At 40.0% G+C, this 13,748-nt stretch overlaps 1 pseudogene; it reads left to right on the plus strand.

Annotated features, from left to right (window-relative positions):
- The first annotated feature begins 8,959 nt into the window (after positions 1-8,959).
- LOC101129251 (cysteine-rich protein 1-like) lies at positions 8,960-9,201 on the plus strand (annotated as a pseudogene).
- The last annotated feature ends 4,547 nt before the right edge of the window (positions 9,202-13,748 follow it).

A 13,748-nucleotide genomic window follows, 5' to 3' on the forward strand; every position in this document is an offset into this window, starting at 1 on the left:
CATGGTGTAGTTGAAGTGAGAGAAGACAACTACTGCTGGAAGAGAAGATGACCAAAGTCAAATGAAACAGGGCCTATTGGGTCAAGTTAGGGGTTTTAATCTTTGGACCAAACAAACTAACATACATGCAGAAATACACAATGGCAAACTCTTGAAGAAATTTTTAAGCAGGAGCAGGTTACGAGTACATGTGGAGTTTTGGTTTGTTTTGGTTTCTGGTTTTTTTTTCTTTTGAGACAGAGTCTTGCTCTGTCGCCCAGGCTGGAGTCCAGGGGTGCATTCTCAGCTCACTGCAGCCTCCACCTCCGGGTTCAAGAGATTCTTCTGCCTCAGCCTCCCAAGTGGCAGGGATTACAGGCACGAGCCATCACACCCAGCTAATTTTTTCTATTTTGAGTAGAGCGGGTTTTCACCATGTTGGCCAGGCTGGTCTCGAACTCCTGACTTCAAATGATCTGCCTGCCTTGGCCTCCCAAAATGCTGGGATTACAGATGTGAGCCACCACACCCGGCCTGGAATTTTCTATTTTGTTTGCTCTAATATTCTTAATATTATCTCATTCTTACAAAAGGGAAAAATCAGGGACCAAGTCTTAGAAATTAAACCAACTTGCCTACTACAATATATTCTTTTCTTTCACCACCAGAAAAATAAAATAATGTGGATCACAGTTATTGTAAACCTCACAGAAGATATATTACAATTGATTCCTTGTTTCCATTTTGTTTTTTAATTTTCACACCTGGTAAATGAAAAGATTTCTCCCGATGAATAAGAGTGGTTGCTAGTAGAGCTCTAAGTACAAAAATTCTCAGTGATTCTAATATTAAGTCCAGGCAACCACAGTTTCTTGGCTGTCTTTTTAAAATCTGTTTCCCTGAACGCATCATCCATAAATTCACTGCCTTGTTATTTTACCAGTGGTGATCTTTGTAATAGCTGAGCTGACCCTTCCCAGGAGGTCTCTGACAACCACATAATGATTGCTTCACTTGATTGTGGACATGAGATAATACAGAATATAGTAAAAGGCTGAAGTGTTTCACTATTACTTTGGTCATGAATTTCTCCCAGGAATTTGTCATGCTGTACAATTCTTGCTTTTAATTAAACTATCTTCCACCTCGTCTTTTTCACATTACATTTCTTGTTTGTTCATTTGTCTCCAGTAACCTCAAATGAAATTTTTCACAGCAGTTTTTAATTCCTCGGCCTCAATTTTTACAGACTTTGTTAAAAAATTATTTCAAAGTATAATTTATCTAGGTCTCTATCTATAAAAGGAAAGGGATTTAGATTTGGTATTCCCTTCTAGCTAAATATTTCTATGTTTTTTTTTACTCTTCCTGTTATTTGAATATAAGAGTAATAATTTGAAAAATATGACCAGTGAATTGCATTCGCCCTTCACAGTTTGTTTTGAGAACCTTTTTTTCTTTAACTTGATAGCAAACATTTCATATTTTACCCACACTGTTAGCTTCTGAAAGAATGAATACAACCAGGCTTCTTTCAACAGCCCTGAATCCCTGAATGAGAGCCTCCATTGTTTACCAGCAGGGCTCAAAAATCAAATATTCTAGTTTAACAATTACAAGAGAGAGTGGGGGAGGGGGAGGGGAAAGTGGGGAGGGGAAAGTGGGGAGGGGAAAGTGAGGAGGGGAAAAGGGGAGGGGAAAGGGGGAGGGCGAGGGGAAAGGGGGAGGGCCAGGGGAAAGGGGGAGGGCGAGGGGAAAGGGGGAGGGTGAGGGGAAAGGGGGAGGGCGAGGGGAAAGGGGGAGGGCGAGGGGAAAGGGGGAGTACAGAGGAGGGCGAGAGAGGAGAGGGAGAGAAGAGGGGTAGAGAGGAGGGGGAAGGGGGAAGAGGGGGGAGAAAAGAGTGGGGGTTGGAGAGAGAGCAGCAGGACAGGGGAAGAGAGGAGAGGGGCCAGGGAGAGAGGAGATAGGAGTTGGGGGGTGACAGGATAGAGGAGCGAGAGGAGGAGAGAGGTGACTAGATCCATTTCGTGCTTGATTTGGGTAATGGCAAAAATGCCTTTTGCTGTTTAAAAAATTATTTTACCCTTTTATTAGAGCAGCCTCTTCAGAGGTCATGGGAGAAGAAGTCATGTTTCTAGGAGACTATTGTTTCACCTAATCTCAGTCATCCAACATCTCTTGCCATTGGAGAGAGCTGAGCCTTCGGTCCCAACCAAAGTAATATCTGAGAGTTGGGACTGTGCAGACTCTGAATGAGCTGACTGTTCATTTCAGTCCTCCTGAAGAAGAGATATATAGATTTTATCTAGCCCTTAAAAGTCTCCTGCACACAGACTGGGTGAATTCTTCGTGAACTGATTTGTTTTCATTTCTGAAGTTCCCTTGTTCTACCCCTTGATTGGTTTATGTTAAATTTTATTCATCAGTTTAGAACAAGTCACAAAATCATTTGCTAATAAACTCAAATCATAGGAAGGTTAAGAATTAAAAAAAAAAAAAAAAAAACCCGCCATAGACCCCAGTAACTTGCTCTAATTCATTTCTTTTTTTTTTTTTTTTTTTTTTTTTTTTTTGAGGCGGAGTCTCGCTCTGTCCCCCAGGCTGGAGTGCAGTGGCGCTATCTCGGCTCCCTGCAAGCTCCGCCTCCCGGGTTCACACCATTCTCCTGCCTCAGCCTCCAGAGTAGCTGGGACTACAGGCACCCGCCACCACGCCCGGCTAATTTTTTGTATTTTTAGTAGGGACGAGGTTTCACCGTGTTAGCCAGGATGGTCTCGATCTCCTGACCTCATGATCCGCCTGCCTCCGCCTCCCAAAGTACTTGGATTACAGGCGTGAGCCACCGTGCCCGGCCAGCTATAATTCTATTTTCCATTTTCATGTCAACAGATGTGATTGGGAAGTTGTTATCTCCAGTACAACAACAACAACAACAACAAAAACCTTCTAGAAACTGTAATAACAAAGGCAAGTAGCCACATTTTTATGCCTTATTATTGGACCTGAATTCTATTATTTTCCATCTGTCTGCTCAGTCTCCTTGTAACTAGCTATTCTCCTTCCTTCTCCTACCCTAGCTTCCTAACACCAGAGCTAAAACCAAGAAAGCATAAAAAACCCCAAGGTGATCTAAAATCACATGCAAAAGGTGTAATAGAATCAATCATCAAGCAAACCAAATAAAATCAGAATCCTTCAGAAAGAATCACCTATTCAAAATAGAATTCCATACTTTCTCACTTCCATCCACGACAAAGTTTCAAAATTTTTCTAACTAGAAATAATGCCTTTCATTTCATATTTAGAGAGGACAGAAAACTGAAAATATCACTGCTACAGGTAACTTGTTGATTCAATTGTATTTGATTTGATATTGATTTTATTTGATATTACATTTCCAGGAAGTTGGTTTTGTCACAACAGATTGTTTCAGAAAGGAAAAACTGCATTACAGGGAAAGAAGACAGAAATAAGAGTTGAGGGAACAGTGCAGGTAAACTTCATGTGATTCCAAATTTTGCTTTGGCCCAGCTTTGGGTATATTTCAGATAGGTGGAACTCTTGAAACTACTCCATTTATGCAAACCTCTAAGCTGCCCCCAGAATTGAATCTCCGGTGTTTCTTTAAATCAGACACAAGTCTCCAAGGCTGGACCGAGGGACACAGGCAAAGCCTATGCAAAAATGGAATTATAAATACTATATCTGTTCTTTAGAGAATGAAGTTGTATATTTTATAAAGTAATGTAGGTGTTAAAACTATTTTAAAGTGAGGAAACTGAGGTTCAGAAAAACCGTGAGATATGTGCACTATCACTCAAGTCAAACACACAGAGCTAGGATTCAAACTGAGGTGTGTTCAGCTCCTCAGGCCATGCTCCTTTTTTATACTGTATGCTTATTTATCTAATAGCTCCTTCAAGCCCCATTTCTTCACTCCTAAACATCCTACTCATCATTATATTGTTATAAACAGTTAGGAAACTTTCATTTAAGACACTTGATTCAAAGAAAAATTTCAAAAAAAGACAGTAGTTTACAGGGTTGTTGTTTTTTTTTTAATTTTTAGCAATGGGGTCTTACTATATTGCCCAGGCTGAAGTGCAGTGACTATTTACAGGCATGATCATAGTACATGGTAACCTTGAACTCCAGTCTCAGCCTCCTGAGTAGCTGGCACTACAGGCATGTGCCACTGTGCCAGGCTGCTGGTTGAATTTAAATGGTACTTTCAAAAAGAACTATTTTCACTGGCACTTTGAGTACATTTTACAATAAACATCATGGCCAACCATTAATATCTACTCTAGGCAAAATTATGAAGTATATTAACTTTGCCTTTCAAGACCTCAGTCACATAAATTCTATATTTCATCACATATTAAGAAGGATCTAAAATTCATTTGCATTCAAGATTAAGTAATTCAAAGTAGATGAAGGGCTTTGCTTTCACAGGATTTAAAGGTTTAAGGTGCTGACTTCTTAGGCCTTTCTATATGTTTATGGGTATCATAAACATGTTATACAGCATTCCCCAAAATTATTTGACCACAGAACACTTTTTTCTCTACATAGAATCTCAAAGAATGAGAAATGCTGGCTGACAGGCCATCAGCCAAGTTTTCCCTGCAACAGTTTTATTTTTGTCTAAATGTCCCTAAGGAGTAAAAATTATAAATACATGATCCAAAAATGAAATTTAAAAAAACAAACCCATTTTTACAATAGCCTCAAAAAGAATAAAATACTCAGAGTAAGTTTAACAAATGAAGTGCAAAACTTGTACTCAAACCACAAAGCATTGTTGAGAGAAATTAAAGATCTAAATAATGGGAAGATGTCCAATGTTCACGGATTGAAAGGCAATATTGTTAAGATGACCATACTCCCCAAATTGATCTACAAATTCAAATCAACCCCTAGCAGAATTCTAGCTGGCTTTGTAGAACAGGACAAGCCAATTCTAAGACTCATGAAACTCAAGAGACTCAGAATAACCAACACAATCTTCTAATAGAAGAATAAAATTGAAAGATCAGGCCGGGCACGGTGGCTCATGCCTGTAATCCCAGCATTTTGGGAGGCCGATACGGGTGGATCACGAGCTTAGGAGATCGAGACCATCCTGGCTAACACAGTGAAACCCCGTCTCTACTAAAAATACAAAAAAATAGCTGGGCGTGGTGGCGGGCGCCTGTAGTCCCAGCCACTGGGGAGGCTGAGGCAGGAGAATGGCATGAACCCAGGAGGCGGAGCTTGCAGTGAGCCAAGATTGCGCCACTGCACTCCAGCCTGGGCGACAGAGCGAGACTCCGTCTCAGAAAGAAAAAAAAAAAGATCAATACTTCCCAATTTGGAAACTTACTAGAAAGCCACAGTAATGAAGACAGTAAGGAACTGGCATAAGAATAGACATATAAGTCAATGGAATAGAATTGAGAGTCCAGAAATAAACCCATATATCTACAGTCAAATGATTTTCAACCAGGGTGCCAAGATCATTCAATAGGGAAAGAATAGTCTTTTCAACAAATGGTGCTGAAACAACTGGATAGCCCCATGCAAAAGACTGAAGTTGGACCCTTACTTCACATTATATACAAAAATTAATCCCAAATGGATCAAAGGCCTTAATGGGAGAGTCAAAACTATAAAACTCTCAGATAAAAATATAGGGATAAATATTTATGAACTTGGATTTCGCAATAAATTCTTAAACACCAAACCCATGAGCCTCAGTAAAAATAAATAAATTGGACTTTATCAAAATTAAGCTTTTGTGCTGCAAAGGATACCATTAAGACAGTGAAAAGACAACCCATGGAATGGGAGAAAATATTTGCAAATCATATCTAATGGACTTGTTTTCAGTGAAAAACTCTTACAATCCCCAATCATAAAACAAGTAACTCAATTAAAAAATCTGAATTGACATTTCTCCAAAGAAGATATACAAATAGCCAATAAATGCATGAAAAGATGCTCTATATCAATAGTCATCGGGGAAACACAAATGAAAATCACAATGAGCTTCCACTTCACACCTGTAAAATGGCTATAACCAAAGACATGGAGGCTAGTAAATGTTGGCCAGAAAGTGGAGTGGAGAACACTCATACACTGCTGGTAGGCATGTAAAATGGTGGAAAAGTTTGACAGTTCCTCAGAAATGTAAATGCAGAACCATCATTTGACTCAGCAATTTCACTTCTAGCTATACACCCAAGAGAAGTGAAAACATATGCTCACAAAAAAAGCTTGTACGTGGATGTTCATAGCAGTATTATTCACAGTATCCAAAAGGTGGAAACAATCCAAATGCCCATCAATGGATAAATGAATAAACAAAATGTGGTATATCTACGTAATGGGATATTATTTGGCCATCAAATGAATGAAATACTATTACAAGCTACAATATGGACAAATTTTGAAAACATGCTAAAATGAAAGAAGCCAGCCATGAAAGATCACATATTATATGATTTCATTTATATGAAATATCCAGAAGAGGCAAATATAGACAGACAGTATATTAGTGATTTATTAAGCCTGGGGGAGGACAGGATTGGAGGATTGGGAGTGACAGCTTAAGGGCACAGGGTTTCTTTTCAAGGTGATGAAAATGTTCTAAAATTGACTGTGGTGAGGGTTGCACAACTCTTTGAATATACTTTGTGTAACCTTTAAATGGGTGAATTTTATGGTATATTAATTATATCTCAGTGAAGCCATTTCCTCCAAAAATCTGTAGCACAGGCCTCAAAATGTGCTCAGTGGAATGGTTGCTTCCATGGACCATGGGTTATTGGTCCACAAAGCGCTAAGGAGCTTGCACCACTATAAAAATGTAACAAGACTTTCTTGAAAAGAAAGTGTGCTGCTTATCTAAGCACAAGCTTATCTCATTCATAGTCTCCTGTGAGTAGCACTGATCTATCGCACTACACACACCAAATAGAATGGTTTTTAGCGTCTCTGGTGACTATGGCTACAGAGACTAAAGTGAGGAGGGAAAGCAATCTTGTAACAGTGGCTACTCCCAAATTTCCATGTTAGCAGGTAGAGCATGAGACCATGACTGAGAGAAGAGAGTTGTTAGCGAAGTGCCAAAGTTGGAAGCAGGGGTAGGGTATGGAAGATGAAGAATAGAAACAGAAATATAAAGCCAATCCAGAGCTGGAAGTTGAACAAGAGAACCACAGCTAAGAAAATAGCAGTAACAATGTATTCAAATTTAGCTTCTTTAAGAAGCATCTGGAGGAAAAAATGTGGGTGACAAGCTGCCACCCTCACTGCCCTGGTTGGGATATAGAAGGACTTGAGAGGAGGGTCAGGAATCTATACAACAAGCAGTACAGACAATTTCAATGCAAGTAGTCCTTGAACCCCACATTAAAACAGTGAACTAGAGGAAGAAGCAGAAAATAAATGCACACAGCAGGGATGGAATCATTTTATAGAAGAGATTTTATGGGATTTTATGGAGCTGAATCCCTGGTAGTCACAGGAGGACTCTTAAAATTGAAGCTGAGTTCATTTTTGAAAAAAGAAAAAAATCTATGCTTAGCTATTTTGCAATATAAGATTTTGACTTACTCTTACTGTAATTACAAATCAGGACTTTAAGCAATGTCCTGTATTTTTTTTAAAGCAACAACATGAGGTCACACAATGTCCTATTTTTAGTAAAAAAAAAAAAAAAAAAAAAGATGTTAGGATGTAAAAAACAAAATAAAAGCTATAGTTTAAATTTCTAGCTCTTCTTAGAGTTGTAGAGGTATATTTCATCAACAATGTATAACAATTAAAGTAATTTCAATTAGGCTAAATATCAGGTTAAAAAGAGCTATAAGTTAGGGTTCAAGTTTAAAGAGAGCTACAAACAGGGAGTCTAGGCCTTAAATAAACCAACCTACAAGTATTTATTGAACACCAACCACATAACCATCATTTTATAGGCACCATGGAAAGGAAGACAAATGTCCTTGGCTCCAAGGATATTATAAATATGGAGACAAGGCATTTAATCATAAATGAGAATCATTTATTCATTCAGCAAACATTTACTGAGTATCTGCTAGGCTGAAGACAGGCAAATATGACTGAAAAATTATTTTGTATTTATTATCTATCCTTTATACCTTTTTGCTTGTCTAGAATATTTTATAATGATTTTAAGTGCTAGTTAAATTGTTCCAGTTTAGTGTTGGCTAATAACAACTGCTAATAATATTGATTTCAGGTTTGAGAGAATATAGCACTCAAGACAGAATTAACACTAATTGAAAATTATGCCTTTAATTGATCCTAAAGTAAAAAAAAAAAAAAAATCTGGTAATGGCTTTTGCTTTTAATTACCTGTACTTACTTTTCCTTTCAAACTGCCTTTAAACTCTTCATATCATTTATTCTAGGATTTAACTAAAATACTGCCTGATGTTATTATTTCCTAAGACTTTACACATGTATATCTCAGTCTTTGAACACAGCCAAGAGAAGGGATCCTATCTTATGCCCTTTTATATTCCCAACATACAGCACCACTTCCTAAAGATTAATAATGATCCATTCAAATATGAAAGAATCTTGTTGTAAGTACAACATAATTGGACAGGTGCTAGACTACAGGATTGCCACAGTATTTCAGTCTTTTACTCAACAGAGTTATGTTTCTAAGAATACGGGTGATGCCCTATTCAAAAGAAAAATAAACTGTGAAATAATGGCATTACACTGTTTTAATGAGAAAGATGATAATAGATTTTCCTGACAAAAAATGATTAGATTTATGGATCAGAAAAGTTCATATACTAGTTAGAAGAAAAGCACTTAAATATGTTGATCAGCCAAGCTCCCTGTGCAGTATAAAGCTGTGTAAATGTTAATCCCAAAGTAAAATCTTTACCTAGTAGAAATTTAAAATTTAGTCTCACACCTGTAGCCCGTCCCGCCCCAGCCGCCGCCGCCAGCACCGGACCCGGAGCCGCCATGCCCAAGTGCCCCAAGTGCGACAAGGAAGTGTACTTCGCCGAGAGGGTGACCTCTCTGGGCAAGGACTTGCCTCGGCCCTGCCTGAAGTGCGAGAATGTGGGAAGACGCTGACCTCCGAGGGCCACGCTGAGCACGAAAGCAAGCCCTACTGCAACCACCCTTGCTATGCCGCCATGTTTGGGCAAAAAGGCTGGCCGGGGTGAAGCCGACAGCCACACTTTCAAGTAAACCGGGTGGTGGAGACCTCATCCTTGGCCGCTCGCTGGGCCACTGTCCAGGCAAATGCCAGGCCTCGCCCCCAGATGCCCAGGGCTCCTTTGTGGCCCCTAGTGCCCTCAATAAACATGAACACTTGGAAAAAAAAAAAAAGGAAATTTAAAATCTAGAGGGAAGATAACAGGAACAAAAGACATTTAATTAAAAAGAAAGAAGATAAGAATTTTAATGCACCCAGTTTAAATTTTTTGTGTTTAGGAAGACTATAAAGTGAATGTAGGTTGTATTTTTACTATCATGTTATTTATATGCCATTATTAGGTAGCTGAATTTCTGTTTCAGCCATTACAAACTGCATCAGTTGCTTTTAACCCGTCTTGCCAAGCATATCTGACAACTCCTACCTACCTTCAGTTCTCTAAGTTCTTTACTTTTGTCCCATCAGACGCCTACTTCAATCTTCAAGCCCTTCTCCATCCTCTTCAAATCAACAGCTTCTAGCTTTATCTACTCTTTTTAACTTCCTTAACTTCCTGTTTCCACTTCCATCTATTGACTTGACCCCTGACTCTCTATCAGCTCCATTCTGCCCCAGGCCTCCTGAGTGGTGCTGGAGAAAATGGCAAAAACCACCTGCTACTCAAAGATCAACAACATCAGCAACACCTGGGAGCTTGTAGGAACTGTAGAATTTCAGTCCTGCCCCAGGTCCACTGAATCAGAATCTGCATTTTAACAAGATCGCCAGATGATTCAAATGCACATTAAAACTGACAAACATTAACAGAAAACACTGCTATAAAAATCATGGTGTCCAGTGGCAACTGAGTGGCAATTGACCTTAGTGCCTCTGAACACCCTAGGCAGGTCTCCCTAAGCAGCATGCTATTCCATTCCCCTGGGCTGCCATTTCCAACCTGACCCTCTCCTTGGCAGTTAATCCATTGCTTTACCCCTATCATTGGCAAATCACATTACCTTTTCCTTTGCTGTAAAAAAGAAAGAAAAGAAGGAAAGGGAAGGGGAGGGGAGGGGAGGGGAGGGCTCAGGCAGAAAGTTCTCCCTTTGCTATCCTCACTTGCTTACCTCTGTGTCCACTCCTTTTCCCTTCTCTTCAACAGTGGGAGAAGTACCTTTGCCACAGATTGTGGTCAGTTTTTCATCTATATCCTTAAATCCATCTCCCTCCACCTCCCAGTTTTCACTCCATCCACAGAAAAATTTAATCTGCCATTTTCATTTAAAGCTGTTTCTGCTACTGCCTCAACTAACTTCATCCTCTCATATCCAGCTTCTACCCTCACCATCTCATCTCTGATTCAAGTGTCACCTCTGCAGCTTGGCATCTCCCTTCACCATTCCAGGGACACTACTCTAAGGAACCAATCTCACTCTGCACCATTTGACACTGTTTGTCATTCTCTCATTTGGATCCTCTCTGTAGTTTGCTTTAAGAATAACTCTCCCCTCTGGTTTTGTTTTTCAATTTCTTGCTGCTCTTCTGTTTCCGTCATGAATCTATTTCCTCTACATGTACCTCAAGGTTGTTGTTCCCAGGAATGCATCTTTGGCTCTTCCCATTTCTCATTCCTTACTGCATGATCTCATCCATTCTTATGCCACATGCTGATGATTCCCAATCTATAGCCCAGACATCTCTGATAAACCTGTTACTAAACTTCTTGTGTGTTGCTCCACTTAGATGTAACTGAAACAACTCTCATTCAGCATGTCCCAAACTGATTTCATTGTTCACTTAATACCTGTTTATTGAGCACCTACCATAAGCCAATGCTAGGTAATGGGGATGCAGTAATAATTAAGCATACCCCTCTCCTAGCTTCTGTTGCTTACATGGAGGAAAGGCATATAGACAATAAACAAATAGATATCAGGTGGTGATGAGGGTATGTGAAAAATAAAGGTAAGTAATGGAGAGAGAAGGTGCTGGGGTCAGTGTTACTTTATTGGTGATGGTCAAGAAAGGCCCCTTTAGGTTGGGGGTGGGGGCGGTGGCTCACACCTGTATTCCCAGCACCTGGGGAGGCTGAGGTGGGCAGATGGCTTGAGCTCAGGAGTTTGAGACCAGCCTGGGCAATGTAGGGAGACCACAGTCTCTACAAAAAATACAAAAGTTAGCCAAGTGTGGTGAAGCATGCCTGTGGTCCCAGCTACTCAGGAGGCTGAGGTGGGAGGATGGCTTGAGCCAGGGAGGAGGAGATTGCAGGGAGCCAAGATTGCATAACTGCACACCAGCTTAGAAAACAAAGCCAGATTCTTTCCACCCCCCACCCAAAAAATAAGGAAGAAATAAAGAAAAAGAAAGATCTCTTGTTTGATAAGCTGGCCTGTGAGTAGGAGCTGAAGAAAGGGAGGAAATGAGCCATGGTGGGGAGAGAATTCCAGGATGAGGGAATAGCAAGTGCGAAAGCCCTGAGGCAGGATGAGGCAGGAGTGTGTTGGGGCATCCCAGAAACAATAAGGCTGGAACAATTGGAGTGAAAGACACAGTGATAGGACGTGAGTCCTGGGAGGCAGCAGGGGCCAGGTAGGTGGGAAAGGGTTTAGTGGGCTCTGAGAAGGACTTTGCTTTTACAGTTAGTGGAATGGGAGCCACTGGAGTTTTGAGCAGGAAAATGACATGTTCTAACTTGATTCCTATCCACCAAACTTCACCTCCTTAGCCTTCTCCTCCCTATACTCTCCATCTCAGTGAAAGGCCCTTCCATCATCTGACCCTTATAATTCTCATTCTCTTTCTTAAGGTTCAGAGAACCTCAATACGATATTCCAGTTTTAAATATACCATTATTCTGAGTAAGGGGTCCTGGTTGTTAATAGCTTACAGTCTATAATGCTGTAACCATAGCTTTTAAATTAATTTTCCACAGCAAACAAGTAATAAAGGTACTTCAAATTTAAGGATTTTTTTTTTTTTTTGAGACAGTCTCGCTCTTTCGCCTAGGCTGGAGTGCAGTGGTGCGATCTCAGCTCACTGCAACCGCCACTTCCCAGGTTCAAGTGATTCTCCTGCCTCAGCCTCCCAAGTAGCTGGGACTACAGTCGCATGCCACCATGCCCGGCTAATTTTTATATTTTTAGTAGAGTCAGGGTTTTACCGTATTGGTTAGGCTGGTCTGGAACTCCTGACCTCAGGTGATCCACCTGCCTCAGCCTCCCAAAGTGCTGGGATTACAGGCGTGATCTTTTTTTTAAGAATATGTAAGAATTATCTCATCACCTGCACATTCTGCACATGCATCCAAGAACTTTAAAAAAGTCTGCCTTTTGCCATTATCAGGGGAAAAAATATTATCTCAGAATCAAAGTAACAAAGGTGTTAAAGTAAGATAGTTGGTCTTTCTGTATTATGAAAACACATTTATCACAAAGTAATGAATTTCGGGATGTTCTGTTATATCAGGAAACTTTGATATGAAGTATAAAAGTTATTATGCAGAACAGGAAACTGAAGCTGGGAAAGTAAGGTGACAGGTTCAGATCACACAGCTCATAGGAACATAAACTGTCTCCTGGCTTGTTGCTCTTTTCACTTTAATACAGAAAAGCCAAACTTCAACAGGTGCACTTTTATTTTTTGACAACCTTTGTTGAAGAAGTAAAAACCAAATCATCATTTAGTTCTTTTTATTTGAGATAATGGCAAGACATGTCAATTGCAGAGGCAGGAGTGAGGCATGCTCAGAAGCCCTTGGAATTGAGCTCAGAAGTCCCTAAGTCTAAGCAATCTTGGTACTCAGAGCCAAGTCACACCATGGAACCTGCCCCACAAGTTGAAGCCTTCTCAAACAGCTCAGCCCTTCAGGCAAGTTTTAATCATATCTAATTCTGTAGCTCTATTCTAACTGAAGCATTTGATTTTTACCTATTCAATATGCTATTTATTTCATATTGACCCCAAATGAAATCATTGGTCTTTTTGTGGTGCCCTTTTCAAAAGGTATGCATTTAGAATAATGCTTTAAATACAAATTATTCACCTGGTGGAGGGCAGAGAAGGGGGGCATGTACATAAGCTTAGAAGGAGTTTACAAATGCCAGGGAGACTGGTTATTCAGGAAATTTAAAAGATATTCCAGTGGATATAAAGAAAACAGCACACACAGCCATTACTTAGCTAAACAACTCTCCTTATCTCAGGTGTGTATCTGGCATCACTGATGCCTAATAAATTAATGAACATGTCCCATCCTGAAACCCTGAACTTCTGCACACAATGACTTAGATCATAAAGTAACCAATGGAAGCATGAAACAATGCCAACCTGAAACTTTCAATGCACTTGGCTCTATTTAGATTTGGATGAGAGGAAGAGGCAAAGGCCTCCATGTTCTTGACTTTTGATTTCCTGGGTTTTTTGTTCCCTCCAAAGTTCCTAGCGTCTTCACTATAGAGGAAGATACAGATTTAAGGGAGAAGTAGGTGAGTTCTGTCTGGGATATCTAAGTGAATATCTTCATTAAATGAGAAAAGATGTCCCTAGAACTCAGGACATAAGCCTGGACTGCAGATAAAAGTTAGCGACATGCCAGCAAAGG

This window comes from Gorilla gorilla, chromosome 2 (genome assembly GCF_029281585.2).
Source record: "Gorilla gorilla gorilla isolate KB3781 chromosome 2, NHGRI_mGorGor1-v2.1_pri, whole genome shotgun sequence".
Taxonomy (NCBI): Eukaryota; Metazoa; Chordata; class Mammalia; order Primates; family Hominidae; genus Gorilla; species Gorilla gorilla.